The sequence below is a fragment of the Amblyomma americanum genome, chromosome 2 (assembly GCF_052857255.1).
Source record: "Amblyomma americanum isolate KBUSLIRL-KWMA chromosome 2, ASM5285725v1, whole genome shotgun sequence".
In the NCBI taxonomy this organism is placed as follows: Eukaryota; Metazoa; Arthropoda; class Arachnida; order Ixodida; family Ixodidae; genus Amblyomma; species Amblyomma americanum.
The window spans coordinates 165,734,173-165,749,648 of record NC_135498.1 but is presented as its reverse complement, the minus strand read 5'-3'; the positions used below and the strand labels follow the sequence as shown (position 1 = coordinate 165,749,648).

General features: G+C 45.3%; 1 long non-coding RNA gene across 1 annotated transcript in view; it reads right to left on the bottom strand.

Moving 5' to 3' along the window:
* Positions 1 to 4,572: 4,572 nt before the first annotated feature.
* The window catches only part of LOC144119247 (uncharacterized), a 54,543-nt gene continuing 43,639 nt past the window's right edge, over positions 4,573 to 15,476 (bottom strand). The window contains exon 3 of the long non-coding RNA XR_013312310.1: positions 4,573 to 4,634. This is a non-coding gene — a long non-coding RNA (uncharacterized LOC144119247). The remainder of the gene's footprint in view (positions 4,635 to 15,476) is intronic.

The following is a 15,476-nucleotide window of genomic DNA, read 5'->3' as shown; positions in this document are numbered from 1 at the left end:
TAAGATGCATTTAACATCTAGGCGAGAGAGCTAATTTCTAACTGTTATGCGCGACGAAATATCAATTTTTATTTTTCGTCGCCATTGAGTTACGCGCCGCCGCGCCGCCGGCTGTCGCGAGATGGCGCGACCGGTTTTTCGAGGCGCATGGTCCAGAATCCTGGGGATGTTGGCAAATTCCTCAAAGGTAATCATTTTCCTAAATATCAATACACACCATCATTATATCACAAACAAATGTATGAGGATTACAGTTGACATAAACAAAGATTTTAGGCAAGAAGGCGAGTTGTACATGATTCGCCTACAAAAGGGAAACGCCACCCAAACGTCAATAAAAGGGAAAGAAGGCACAAGTGTTTTTGCAGCTAATTTATTATTTTCAAGAACAGTTTTTTTAATACCAAGAAGCGAAGAGCACAGAGCAAAACAAGAAGCTCCTTTCAAAGCAACATCTCATCAGGCCAAAAACAGAATAAAGTTAGAGATGTTAGTTCGCAAGGAAGGGAAGTTCTTCCATCTATAATATATTCGCAGTGTCTCTTAAAAAATCTCGGCTTGTTTTTGCTTCATGCAGTGCCAAGAGTCTTCAGGTGGAATAAATTGTAACGATACACTCTTTTCACACTTTTTAGTTCTTACAGTGCAGCTGCTGCTTCACCGAGAGTGTTCACCAGTAAGTTTCTCAACTCATCGCCAAATTTGCCACAGAGCCACTGCACTTTCAACTAAAGTCGAAATGGGCCCCGCAGCAGTTAGTCCGACGAGCGAAATTCGTCCTTGTGCATCATCCTCGACCCTTGCTGACGTCGACCTGCCCGCACAGGTATACAGTTGCCTGCGGTCACTACGTATTTGCTGAATATGTGTGAGCAAAACGTGTAGTGTGGAGGCTGCAAAACACCAGTACAAAATTACTTTTGCAGCGCATTTATTTATTGCGCACATAATTTCGCCTCAGCTATTCATACAAGCTTGCCTTTTCGAAAACAAGGCATATAGTGTCATTAACAGTGAATCACATGCGCTTTATCAAGTGCGGCACAAATTATGCTGTGCAGAGGTTGCACGAAAACAGTTATATCTTGCGCTATGGCTAAACGCGCGAGTTGGTTATACAATTTGTTAAGGAAAAACAGTGGGCACGACTCAGACGAAAACCAGAGGAAACACAGCACAAGCCCTTGTTCCTTGTTTGCTCTGCTTTCCGCCTACGTCTTTCGCACTGTTCGACCTTAAAAGAGTTGAAGCTTTACTGCAAGCTTGCCTGCTAGTAATTCAGCTTCTTTGCGTATAAGAACAATGCTGAAATACGTGACATAACTAGTGGAATGTACAGCAAATGTTACACGAGACGTTGCTCTTCATGAGTTTTATGGACTAGATAACCATGTTACATGTACAGACACACGAATATCACAGAGAGTGATGCCGACATGGCTACGTCTGAAGTCCTGAAGAAACCGACAGAAGGAACCATTAATATTGTCGCATCGTAACCTCGAAGGCGAGCTGAAGCGCACACCAAAAATTATCGGTCTGCCCTTATTTTTACACTCGACACGAAAGGTGACTCCGGATGGATCCAGGAAACACAATTTTTTTCCGCGGGTCTGTTGAGAATATGGCATGTTACCGTGCACACAACGGACACTGTACGGCAAATCTGGAAAGTTAACGTGAACAAAATCTTTCAGGAACCTATGAACAAACTATACAAACAATAGAAATTGCACCATGTGCGCCGGGCAGAGCTACAGGTAAACAAATAGCGGAAATAAAACAAAAAGAGTATATGAATCTTCTGCACCAGGCAAAGCTAAAAATAACTACAAAACAGAATATGAAAAAAAATGGTGCATGAAGCTTCTGCAGCTGGCAGAGTTCGAAATAAAAATAAAATGAAAAACTTTACATGAAGCTTCTGCATCTGGCACAGCCCAGAATAAGTACATAAAAAAATGAAACATAATGCAGCAAGCTTCTGCGGCTGGCAGAGCGTAGAATAAAAACTTCATTAAGAAACGAAAATCAGCACATGCTGCTTCTGCACCTGGCAGAGTACACAATAAGTGCTTAACAAAAAAATGAAATTCAATACATGTAACTTCTGTACCTGAAAGAGCTCAGAATAAATACGTCCCAAAATAACAAACAGTACATGAAGTCTCTGCACTTGGCAGAGCTAAGGATGAGTACACAACAAAATAATGAAAAATTGTCCTTGAACAGAGGTTCAAATACCTAGTTGTAAATAAATAATCGCCATTTGATGTTGCATCCGCAGAGCTTAAACAAGTTAAAAATACATGATGCTTCTGCATCCTCCTGATATTAAATATTGAGAAAAAAACAAATATCGTATAACGTCTCATCACTTGGCTGAGAAACAAATAAGCTAAATAAATACATATACATAAACAAACATCAAAGTGGTTCAGGCGGCGCCAGCTTATTTCGCAAGATGATTGCCAGCATGCCGACCATGTGGACCAGCAGCTGTTGTTGCGCATCTGAACTCTGCTTAGCAGCTGCACCTCCCGCATAGCCTGCACAAACAAAAGGGTCGAGTTACAAATTCTTACTGCGCAACACTATTGAGACCTCGCTTAACAATTGTGAAAAAGGTTAGACAAAAAATTTAGCTAAGTATGGTTGCAGGACATTAGTGGCAGTTTCATTAACTGAGCAGTCCCAACGAAGTGGCGCTATATGTCTAGCAAAAGTGGATGTGTTCTAAAGTGAGCATGGGTATGTATTCTAATGGTGACAGCTTTTCTGCATTGCATATTGCGGTAGGCGTGGTGGGTACTAACCTCATTCATGCTCATCTGGAAAACAGCGTCCTGACGCTTCCGATTCCTACTAAGGTCCGCCAAACTCGTCGTTTCATGCAGTGTCTTCCGCAGCACCTCATCCGCCACAGCGTCTTTTCTTAGGCGGGCATAGTGTGGGATTTGGAAAAAACAGCGCACCTTTAGACACGGACAGAGGCAGATATAACGACACAGCGCTGTAAAAATGGGTAGAAGCGTCCCCCGGCCTGGCGCCCGGCTTTCATTAGAGGTGTCCGCTTGGGAGAAGCTCCGTAAACCCCGCTGCGCCCCTCGCGGGTGAACGAAGCCCCAGTGTCGGACAAGATCAGTGCCTGCTAAAGGTGGTGTCACGGCCAACGTGGCTCGAACCTTCATCACCTGCAGCAGCAGTCTAAAAAAAAGGGCCACAAATGGTCTTCTACCGCACTAGGCGGATTTAACGTTGTTGACGGCGGAACTTATCGCTGATCCATCAGAGCAACTGTGGTCAAGAGCCTTTTCCCAAGCATCTCACCCAGAAGAGCCGAGCACCAAGCCGGGGGAAATCTTGTAACCATGAAAAACTGGTGGGTACCCGGCGGCACTGGGGATAGAACCCAGCACCTACCGAATGCGAGGCGGACGCTCTACTACAAGGCTACCGCTTCGGCTTATATCTGCCTCTGTCGGTGTCTAAAGGTGCGCTGTTCTTTCCAAACATGAGCTACCGACTAGCCCCTTTGACCACCCTTGCAAGTTAGTGTGGGATGCGGCGAGGGCTGCAGTGGGTGCTATGGAATATCTATCTGAAAAGAAAATATGCTCATCACGCATTGCGGCATGCGGCGAAAGAAGCAAAGTGTTTGATACAATGTCTTAGCGCACTTGGCGTGAATACACCTAACATCAATAATATAAGGCGCTGTTAGTGATGCGACACAGGGAGCATTGTTGTATACCGTATTGCATCTGCATATTTGCCAGACTGCTACGAGACATCACAACCAGACAGCAAAAGAAATAAACATTGTACACAACGTTGCAAGGCCAGATACTCAATTCCGTGGATTGTGTAATTTCACTGCAGATATCTGGCAACTGCTGCCAATGATACTACTTTAAAGGAGCTGCCAGAGAGGTAGATTGTGTAAATTCACTGCAGATATATGGCAACTGCTGCCAATGATACTACTTTAAAGGAGCTGCCAGAGAGGTGGATTGTGTAAATTCTCTGCAGATATATGGCAACTGCTGCCAATGATACTACTTTAAAGGAGCTGCCAGAGAGGTGGATTGTGTAAATTCACTGCAGATATATGGCAACTTCTGCCAATGATACTACTTTAAAGGAGCTGCCAGAGAGGTGGATTGTGTAAAATCACTGCAGATATATGGCAACTGCTGCCAATGGTACTACTGTAAAGGAGCTGCCAGAGAGGTGGATTGTGTAAATTCACTGCAGATATATGGCAACTTCTGCCAATGCTACTCCTGTAAAGGAGCTGCCAGAGAGGTGGATTGTGTAAATTCACTGCAGATATATGGCAACTTCTGCCAATGATACTACTGTAAAGGAGCTGCCAGAGAGGTGGATTGTGTAAATTCACTGCAGATATATGGCAACTGCTGCCAATGATATTACTTTAAAGGAGCTGCCAGAGAGGTGGATTGTGTAAATTCACTGCAGATATATGGCAACTGCTGCCAATGATACTACTTTAAAGGAGCTGCCAGAGAGGCTATACTGGGGAGCATGGATATTCGCATGCCAACTCACGGGCTGCGCGGCTCAGCATGTCTTCTCCCCAATTTTCCGAGGCTCCCCTTTCATCTCTTCTGCTGTAACAGGGTAAAAAGTGTGACCATTTGGTACTGGCAAACAATGGAAAAAAAAACACTAGCAAAATATAAGCAATCAGAACAATTCGCAACCACCAGTTTGTGCATTTCTGCATTTCTCAGACTAAAATAAACCACAAATGAGATAAACAGTGGACGCAAGTCGTAAAGCATACGCATCATGTGTTTAAAGGGTCCACCTACCTGGCGTTAAGTACGCTGCCGCTCATACCGGCTGTGGTTTCCACCAAGCCTCTGGGCCGACAGGCAACGTGCTGTGGGAGGAGACTAGCGGAGAGGCGCTGGAGACCATCGGCGACGGGCTGCTGGTCCTCCTGTGGCAAGAAGCCATAGCACCGCATGTTCGTACACAATGGCTCAACGTTCTTCCCAGCAGAAACTGTCTCAATGGCTCATAACGGGATCACGCTTTACAAACGGCAGAGCACATGCACCTGAATTAAGTGACCCTCGAAGAACGACGGCCAGATGCCCATGGCGCCGGCCGTGCCTATAAAGGCAATAAATATGGCCTGCCCCCCCCCGCCCCCCCCCCCCCCCCCCCCCGCCCTCCAAACAAAAGCGCCTCCGGTGTGCCTGCGATAGCATGCGGTAAGGTATGTTCGAGTGACCCTACATAGATTGCTGTTGTCAGACTTATCTGCCGTCTTGCTTTAAGCGGGCCAATTCTGCCCGCAATGAAACGTCAGACTGTTTCGGACGGAATTCTGCCGCCATGGCACGAAGTTCCTATAAAATGTTGTTCTGTCTAGACCGGGTAGAACTAGAGACCGTTGAAACTATTAATCGCAGTTAAAAACAGTGAAGTATATCATCTTTCGGCGCACATTTGCCGACAAACTGGCCCCCTTAGGAACAGCCGCTATACATTTACTGGCGCAGCACATTCCAGTGCAATCTCTTGACTTGGATATATTACATTTACATCGCATTTTCAAAGATCAGGGCCCGAATTACGGAACTCGCTCTAAATTTATAGAATCGTGACTTAAAAATGACAACACCGCGATGCCATGCTGAGATGTCAACGCGTGACGAAACTTAGAATCAGCCAATGGCTAGCAGGTGCCACACCGGGAGCATTTCTTTGCACCTCAAGAGGCTTATTTGCAATGTCGATGGGGCCGTATGCTATCTGTTTTATAAAAACATGTAGTCAATAAAAGGAGTAATGCTTAATTTTTTAAAGAATCTGTATTCCACATTCAGCAACATCAAGCAAAACAAGAAGTACCTGTATTATTGCAAATAAATGGTGTCATGGATAACTTCTGTCGCCATGAGAGTGCGATGGGGGAGATAAATATTAAACATGTAGGCACCCAGGAAAACATCTGTTCCCACGGCTAGTTCATGCTTTTTTACGCGTCGTCTGATATCAAGGTACTAGGACTATGTGGTTGTCCTAAGTGCGCGGAGAACTTTGATCGAAGCCAGTGAAGCCCAATGGGCTCCACATATAAACTTGAAAGGAACGCCGGACCCCAAAATTGATGCAGGTAACTTGCTGATGTAAGTACATTATCGGTCGCCACTTGGCAAAAGTGGTTTAAGAACGAGATATGCGAAGTGCGTGATAAAGATTCTGTTATTTTCCTTTAGGAATTACAAGACACCACAAATCACGGATTGCAGAGCGAAATACTTTTTTTTTCCACATAAACGCCTGGCACAACAATGATCAGGTGGGGAACGAGCAAAAAGACAAGACGGGCGGTTGGGCGCGCACTAACAACCTTGCTCGTTTTCGTTCGCTCTTAACCTGTGCTATAGGTCGCAGCAACGCAGCGCATGCATACATTTTTTAAACCTACTAGCCTGAACCCAAACGGCACATTAATGATTCTTCCTTGTTTCCATAATTCTCAACAGACGCTGTTGAACAGAAGCTCTTGCCTACCCGCCGAAGCGGCTCAGTGGTTAGAGCGCTCGGCTACTGTCTGATCCGGAGTAACCGGGTTCGAACCCGACCGCGGCGGCCGCGTTTCAACGGAGGCTAAACGCTCAGGTGGCCGTGGGCTGTGCGATGTGAATGCACGTTAAGATCCCCAGGTGTTCGAAATTATTCCGAAGCCCTCCTCATCGGGACCTCTTTCTTGTCTTAGGCCCTCGTTTGTCCCTTCCCTTACGGGGCAGTTCAGGTGTCCGCCGATATGTGAGACAGATACTGCGCCATTTCCTTCCCCCCCAAAATAATCCAATTTCTCTTGCCTCTTGTCACCACTGGTCGCTGCTGCAAATTTAAAAGCGCATATGCCGCAAGAGAAAAATAAAGCATATAGTGTCTTTTTAAGCTTTTGCCAGGTTTTATTTACAGCCACGCAACTTTTAGTGATCTAATCAGTAGTGGAAAGTTACAGTATATCTTGCACAACTGCATATTACACATAAAAAGAAGCCAAACTACGAGGGGGTAAGCGGCGCACGTCGTGCTTTGCTTCTCTGATTTTGCCGCGTGGAACCGCGGAAAGATTGGGCTTTAAGCTTCGGCAAAGACCTACAGCCAGAAGCTCAACCCCGAGCATCCTGGCCTCTCGTACCGCAGGCGTAGAGCGCCCGCGAACTTTGAAATACGTGGACGAGCGCGTCTTGAAGCAGCCGCGCCCTGCGCAAACGATACGAGGCGCGAGCCAGCGTAGTCCATTTATGCAGTAAACTCTTCACGTGACCAAGCGCAACCAATAGGCGAAGCGGCGGCGAAGATAAAACCAAAAAAACTAACATGGTACTGTCAAAACCCTAGAGGTGGCGCTCGCGTCTTTCAGATGACGCGAGATGGTTCTATGCTTTGAGATGATTCTATGCTTAAGGGCTGAAGTTCGATTGCGATTGGAAGTAAATCAGAGAACTGTTGGAAGATTAGCACTAGGTACCCACGGAAAAACCAGAAACGAGGCAGTACAGGGGGATATGGGCTGGGCAACGTTCGTACCACTGCAAGCTCAGAGTAAAGTGCTATACGAAGAACGCGTGAGGAAATTGGATGATAACAGGTGGGCAGCTAACGTATTTAAATACCTGTACAGAAAGAGCGTTGACACAAAGTGGCAGAAACGAACTGGAAAGCTGGCCAGTAATTTTGTCAGAGACGAGGAAGCAGAAAGGAAGAGCATTAAACGACAGGTTAAAAACGTCGAAGGTAAAAATTGGATAGATTCAATGGAAAAGTGTACAACTATAGTGCATAACTATATCGATGCTGGAAAAGACAGATCAGGAAGGAAACGTTTTATGAAAACTCAAGAGGCAGCGCCATCCTCTTTGAAGCTAGGTCAGGGTGTCTTAGAAAGCGCAGCTACAAAAAGAAATTTAACGAAGAAGATGACACATGTGCTGCGTGTGGTAAATCTGTAGAAACAATAGAACACCTCATCCTAAGATATGATGGTATTCATCCCGATGTCGATGCAGGCACAGTCACTCTTCCTGAGGCCTTAGGGTTTAGAGATAACAGTAGTCATGTAATAAATCTGGGGTGGAAATTAGCAAAAAGCTATTGGAGGATTGGTTGCACAAAAGCAGAGAGGTGACAAGTTTTAAATTGTAGGAAGACGTTTTTTTAAAGAGAATGACGAATTTTATTGACAACTTACAGCAGAGTTCCGCAAAAATAAAGGAAAACAAACTGAGCATAGTGGCAACAACCATTGCCCCGATTCAAATGGGACGCTCCTACCTTTTATCCATCCATCTTTGAAAGCGCCAACGGAAGTGGAGCCGATACCCAGCGGCAAGTTTTTCAACTTTCCTTATCTAAAAACGTTGGCCGAGGGTGACCTTGGCGCCAAAACGGAGTCGGACCTAAACGAACACTCCGTTTTGGTGCCAAGGTCGGACCTAAACGAACAGATTCCCGGGTTCGAACCCGACCGCGGCGGCTGCGTTTTTATGGAGGAAAAACGCTTAGGCGCCCGTGTGCTGTGCGATGTCTGTGCACGTTAAAGATCCCCAGGTGGTCGAAATTATTCCGGAGCCCTCCACTACGGCACCTATTCTTCCTTTCTTCTTTCACTCCCTCCTTTATTCCTTCCCTAACGGCGCGGTTCAGGTGTCCAAAGATATATGAGACAGATACTGCGCCATTTCCTTTCCCCAAAAACCAATTATTATTATTATTAAACGAACACTGGCAAAATTTTCAGTTCACCAGCCCATGGTGCCTAAGTGCTCAGTTCCCACCAGACCAGCGCATGCGTGAACGACAGCAACGTCTTCGTTGCTTCGTGGTGGTAAAAGCCAGCACGCGGCGCGAACGAGCCTAAGGTGACAATTCAAACGGCCCTTCCTGGGCATAGGCGCCCAGAAGGGCCCTTTGAAGAAGGAAAGAAGGCCGTAGGCCGGAACGGGCGTCGAAAAGGGGCACTGTCGAAAAGGCGGCTGTTGATGTGCGAGACCACAGTGCCACATCAGTTGCATGTCATCCCGTAATGCGCGCACCTCCGACATAGGTCCCGCGGCGCGATCCACCTGCGAGGCTATTAACCAGCTCTGGTCGCGAGGTCGTGATGAATACAAATTGGCAAACACTGTTGGTTGCGAGGGGCGCTCAGAAGGCCTACTACTGGGGCTGGTTGGTATAAGCGTTCAAGCGAAGGAAAGCTTAGGGGAGAAAAGCTGGTGATTTGGGTCCTCACTGAGGCCAGAGTGCGGCTTTCAGAATACGCTACGCCTTTCCTGTAGTGCATAAAGATTTCTTTACATCTACTCCCGACTGCATATTAGCGTGGACATTTTTTTCTAATCAGGCATCGTACTGAACTCGGCGAGTCTTTGCAACCGATGTATCCATTTTGGCTAAAGTCCAGGTCACCACCACGCTGACGGGACATTTCAGATTCTCGCGATGCCTCTCCGTAACCATGATTACCACAAGCAAATCGGGCCACCTAAGCCAACACTGTCGTCACTGCAAGGTCGAGGCTGAGAAACGGGACCTTCCAAATTCGTGCATGCCACTTTTTAAGAAGAGCCAAACCATAACCCGCCACAATGATAAGATTGTTCGAGAGATTATTGAGGCTCGTAGTATTTTGCGTGCAGGTAACAAGTGTGTGAGCGTGGCATCAGTGGCATTGTCAGCTAAAGAGCTCTCCTATCTAGAACGATGGAAACCAGCGAAAGGCTGACTCATCAATCTTTTTTGTTTTTCGTTTCGAGTTGTGGCTCATGTATTTATACGTAGCGACAGCAAGAAATAACCAGTTGATAGTTAGCGCTCGTGTCGTTCCGTGTCTCTCCTTTGTGTCCTGTTTTGTTACGCGCTGCTCTATTTTCATGGATCACCAACTCGCCCAACAAGCAACACTTCCGGTATCTAAAATATCGATGCACTTAAAAGAGAGAGAGAGAGAGAAACTTTATTGAGGTCTCTTAGGAGATTGGTGGTTCCGTCTTCGTCTTCATCGCTGTCGACGCTTGACCTCTTTCAGCAAGGTTGGGCCCCTATTCCAGGGCTCCACTGAGCCTAGCTGCTTCGCTTGCGTGCTGCACTAGTGCCCTTTGGGCAGTGAGCTCGCAGCTGGTGAGCCGGCTCTCCCATTGCTCCGCACTCGGGGTTTTGTGTTGGTGGAATGCGTAGTTGCGTTCGCACTCCCAGGTGATATGGTATAGCGGGGGGTGGTTGCTCCGCACCACGGGAATGTGTCCCTGAAAGTACCATGGCCCCATTTTGATTATACCGATGGCAATGGGGCTTTGCTGGCTTAGTTTCATTTTCGTACTCAATCCTAACGCGCATGTCATTTAGGCTCTACTCCGTTCCAAACTCGAAATTCAGTCGAAGGAATCCGCACAGCATTTAAGAGACGTTCTAACAGCGGTTTCATACCACCATCTTTAAGGCCGATACCTAAGAGTAATTGCACTATATCGAAGCGGTAGTTTCTAGAGATTAGACTCGGGTTTTTTCTAAAATGCGGCCAACCAAAGATCCAAAATTTGACCTACATCCATCTGGACCAAAGCCGACCTCGAGGATGAATATAATGTACTTATTACGATGACGCCCTCTAAATTTGGTCCAGGCCCACCGAAGTGACCCCGAAACTGAGAACACCCCGGAAATTTGATCTGCGTCGATTTCGAGCAAACCCAAATATAGCCTAATTTGACCAAGTCATTGACTTAGTCATTCCGTTGGTATCACCTTGTTTAGAATTTTTATTCACCTTGACATCAAAATGGAGTCAAAAGCATGCTGTTTAACAATCTTCGGGTGATAGATGAAATCAATATTCACGTGCTCCCCATTATTAAAGAATTAGCCGAGCGTGAACAAGAATGCCGAATCCAACGTCATTTTCATAAACGGAATGAGAAAACTGGGTCTTTCGCCGAGCTCTGATCCCAATGTTGCCATCAACCAATGGAGCACCACAGTAGATCTCATAATCGAAAGTGACCCCTGCAAAGGCGAGCATAGTCGAAATGCAAACCATGACCAATTGCATCATGGACAACAAGACGGTGTTCCCTTGAATCGGTCCGAATCAAGAAGCATGAAAAACACTTAATAGATTGGTAAAGGCTGCAAAATTTGAGTAATTATTACGAGTCAAAAGTCACATTTAGCGGCCGGAAGCAACAAGACAAGTCAGGATGGTTTATTAGTTTTTGGTTTATGGGGGTTTAACCTTCCAAAGCGACTCAGGCTACGAGAGACGCTGTAGGGAAGGGCTGCGGGAATTTCGACCACCTGGGGTTGTTTAACGTGCAAGACATCGCACAGTACAGAAGTTCTTGAATTTCGCCTCCATCGAAATTCGACCACCGCGCCGGGATCGAACCCGCGTCTTTCGGGCCAGCAGCCGAGCGCCATAACCACTCAGCCACCGCGGATAATTTTAGAGGTAAAGTTTCTGACTAAATGTGGTATTTGCGATGCGCGTTACAGGACGCTTACAGATTCAACTCAATGTTAACAATTCATACAACTACTCAACGGCTGTTTCCGCTGTGACAGCCATTGTGAGCTCGGTGAGTAATCGCCTGCCGTTGAGCATGTACTCTCGCTTGTTTTCGTGAGCAAGTAATTTTAAAGTTATGTTTCGTGAGCACCAAATTTCAATACTTGGTTGAAAGTACAGGGTGTGTTTTTAATATGCTTTATTTTCACTATCCTATCCAGTTGATGCTTCCAGGATTTCAACTGCTTGCTCTTTTGAGATGAGACCATTCTCGTGACGTATTTTTCTCATTTTATTTCTTGTTTTGTTTTGCCTATCATTTCTGTTTTCATGCTATGTGCGAAGAGAACTTTTCAGACAAGATCTAAAGCCATCCTCTGAAGGAAGAAAAGATAAGATAATTCAGCTGCAACGTGATCTTCACGCGAGATTATACTCTGTTATCTCTCCGACATGGACACGATACCGCTGCTGGCAGAAAGCGGTGGCCACCGCAGTCGTTGCTGTACCCGCACTCATCGCTGCGCCATACCTGTGACCGGTGACCAGTTCATCAAGCGGAGTTTCACGCTACCGATCTTCTTCAATCGGAACATGACTGTTCTAACATTGCGATGCAATTGTGGCAGTCATGAAACAATGTTTAAGAAGCACATGCTTTGTGTAAAAAACGGGAATGTTTCTCAGAAGAAACCAGTCATGATATAAGAATGACAAACTAATTATGACAATACCAATCCTCAGATACATATAAGGAAAGAAGATATATAGAGGAAAGAATCAAAACCCTTTTAAGTCCCACGCCTTTAGATCACTAAAAGTGATAGGCTGCATCTCATGACTGAGTTAAGCTCTGAATACAGGTGAGCACGCGAACATAGCTGCAGTGCTTTGCGCGGGGAAATAAAATAACATTTTTCATTTCCAAATCAAAGCATAACACATGCCTTCTTCAATTAAGGCTCACGACCCAGGAAGAATATTCGCTAATTAAGTAGAGCAGTGGTGGTGTTTACTTGTGAAGTAATAATATTGTGAAGTTCATACCAGGCGAACCCATGGCGTATTAAAGATATCACGGTGCATTGGAGCAACTGTTTCTTAATGTATATTGACCCCACTGATTACCCGCTGTGCTTTGTTCCTCTGGATCCTGAAACGCACCTTTGGAAGTGTAGTTCACTAATTTCATCTGAAACAGACTGCCTGCATTTTTCGAATGATATAATGATGCGACGTTGGCGATAAAACGACGGTTTTAAGACGGTTGAAACTCACGAAATGAAACCAAAACGCAAGAGCTGATGCGCACGACAGTAAAAATAAGCACAAGAGGATCACCTAACGACCAAGACAGCTTTAAAAATAAACATTTCTTGCAATTAAAATGCCTAATACAGCCTTAGAACAAAATTATAATAAAATTAACAGTTTCAAGTGTTTCCTTAACAAGAAAAACATGATTTTGCGATTAAAGTCTTACGCCTTCTTGTACCTTGCCCCATCGCTGACATCTTTCAACGGGACAGCGCCAGCTAAAATTTCAAAGCTGCCTTTTGGTATGAAAGAGACTGTACAAGCAAAAACATTCCTCAGGCCGATTTATATCGGCCAGCATCATTAACCTGACTACACCAACTGCAGGACAAAATCCTCTCTCATGTCTTCCCAATTAACTCCATGCTTTGCCAGCTGCGCCCACCGTTTGCCCGCAAACTCCACCGACCCCCCCCCCCCCCCCCCACTGTGTTTCTCTTCTCTTGGAATCCACTCCGTTACCCTTAAGAATCAGCGGTTATCTTCCCTATTGCTTTATACGCCCTGCCCTAGCCCATTTGCTTCTCTTGATGCCGACTAAAATCGATGGCGTTATTGATGGCGGCTTGCGTTCGTTCCCTGACCCACTCTGCCCGTTTCAGAGCTCTTAACATTACATCCATCATTTTTCAGTCCATATCTCGCTGCGTTGTCTTTAACATGAGCTGTACGCTTTTCGTTAGCTACCACGTTCCTGCCCCGTAGATGAGTATCGGTAAGAGACAGCTGTTGTGGACATTTCTCTTGAGGGATATTGGTAAACTGCTACTCATGATCTGAGAGAAGCTGCCATATGCGCTCCACTCCATTCTTATCCTTCTAGTTATTTCCCTCTCATGATCCGGATCAGATGTCTCTGCCTGCATTAAGTAGACCTACCCCTTTACAATTTCAGCACCACACTATCAATTGTAAACTGCTGTTCCCTTGCTAGACTGTTGAACATTACCTTGGTTTTCTGCATGTAAATTTTTATACTTACAGCTCTGCTCTGCTCTGCTTAACTCATTGATCATGATTTGCAGTTCATCTGCTGAGTGACTTAGCAAGGTAACGTCATCAGCGAATCGCAGAATATTCAGTTATTCTCCCTTAACCCTTATTCTCAATCCAGGCCTCCAAATACCACCTGTAAACATGCGGTGAATAGCATTGCCGAGATCGTGTCTCCTTGCAAGACGCCCTTACTTAATGGAATTTTATTGCTTAATTTATAGAGGAATATGGTAGCTGTACAGTTTCTATATATATCGTCCAGTATTTTGACATAAGGCTCAACTTAATCCTGTTTACGTAATGCCTGTATGAATGCTGAGGTTTCCACTGAGTCAAATGCTTTCTCATAATCAATGAAGGCTATATACAAGGTTAAGTTATATTCTGCGCATTTCACTATCAACTGATTGATAGTGTGAATATGATCTCTTGTGGAATATTCTTTACGAAAGCCTGCCTGATCCTTTCCTTGATTAAAGTCTAAGGTTACTCTGACTATTAGCTATTACCGCAGTAAATACCTAATAGGCAACGGCCAGTAAGGTGATCGATCTGTAATTTGTCATGTCTTTGGCGTCTCCTTTCTTCTGAATTAAGATTATATTTGCGTTCTTCCAAGTTTCTTGTGCGGTCGAGGTCATAAGGCATTGCGTATACAGGGCGGCTAGCTTTTCTAGCAGAATCTCCCCTGCGTCTTTGAACAGATCTGTTGCCTGATTCTCATCAGCTGCTTTTCCCCTTTTCATTGCTCCTAAGGCTTCCTTTATTTCCTCCGTCGTTACGGGCGGGATCACGGATTGCTGTGTGCTACCGTCTGTATCATTGACGTCCTGATTACATTGTGCACTGTATAGATTTGTGTAGAATTCTTCGGCTACTTTAGCTACCTTCATATTGCTAATGACATTGCCCTCCTTGTCTCTTAACACATACATCTGCTTTTTACCCACGCTTAGTTCCCTCTTCGGCGCATTTAGTATACCTCCGTTCTTTAAAGCATGCTAAATTCTCTCCATGTTAAACTTCTGTATGTCGACTACTTTGCATTTGCTTATTAAATTTTATAGCACTGCTGGTTCTAATTTGTCTCCAAGGCTAGACGCCCTCATGCTTTGGCGTTTCTTAATCAGATTTTTCGTCTCCTGGAATATCTTGCAGGTATCATGTCAAATGCTCCTACCACGTACTTCTATGGTGCACTCTGTAATGATAGCAGTGAGATCATCGTCCACTGTATGAACATTAAGACCGTCTTGCTTAGTTAAAGCCCAATATCAGTCCTGTAGGAAAATCCTGAATTCCGCTACTTTCCCTCTTAACGCTAACCCGTTTATGGGCTTCCTCTTCACCAGTTTCTTCCCTTTGCTCTTCAAATGTAGGCTAATTCGAGACTTACCACTCTGTGGTCGCTACACCACACCTTTCTGACGACCTCCAAACCCTGCACAATGCCAGGGTGAGTCCATAGTTGACTGCTCGTATCGGTAGATGTAGTCAGTCGATGAGATAGATATCTCTGAACAAACCTTGTCCAGCTACCCTGTTCCTCATGTACAGAGTGAAGCAGTCAGTATAGCAATTGGAAATTGTAAGGTACGGCTTC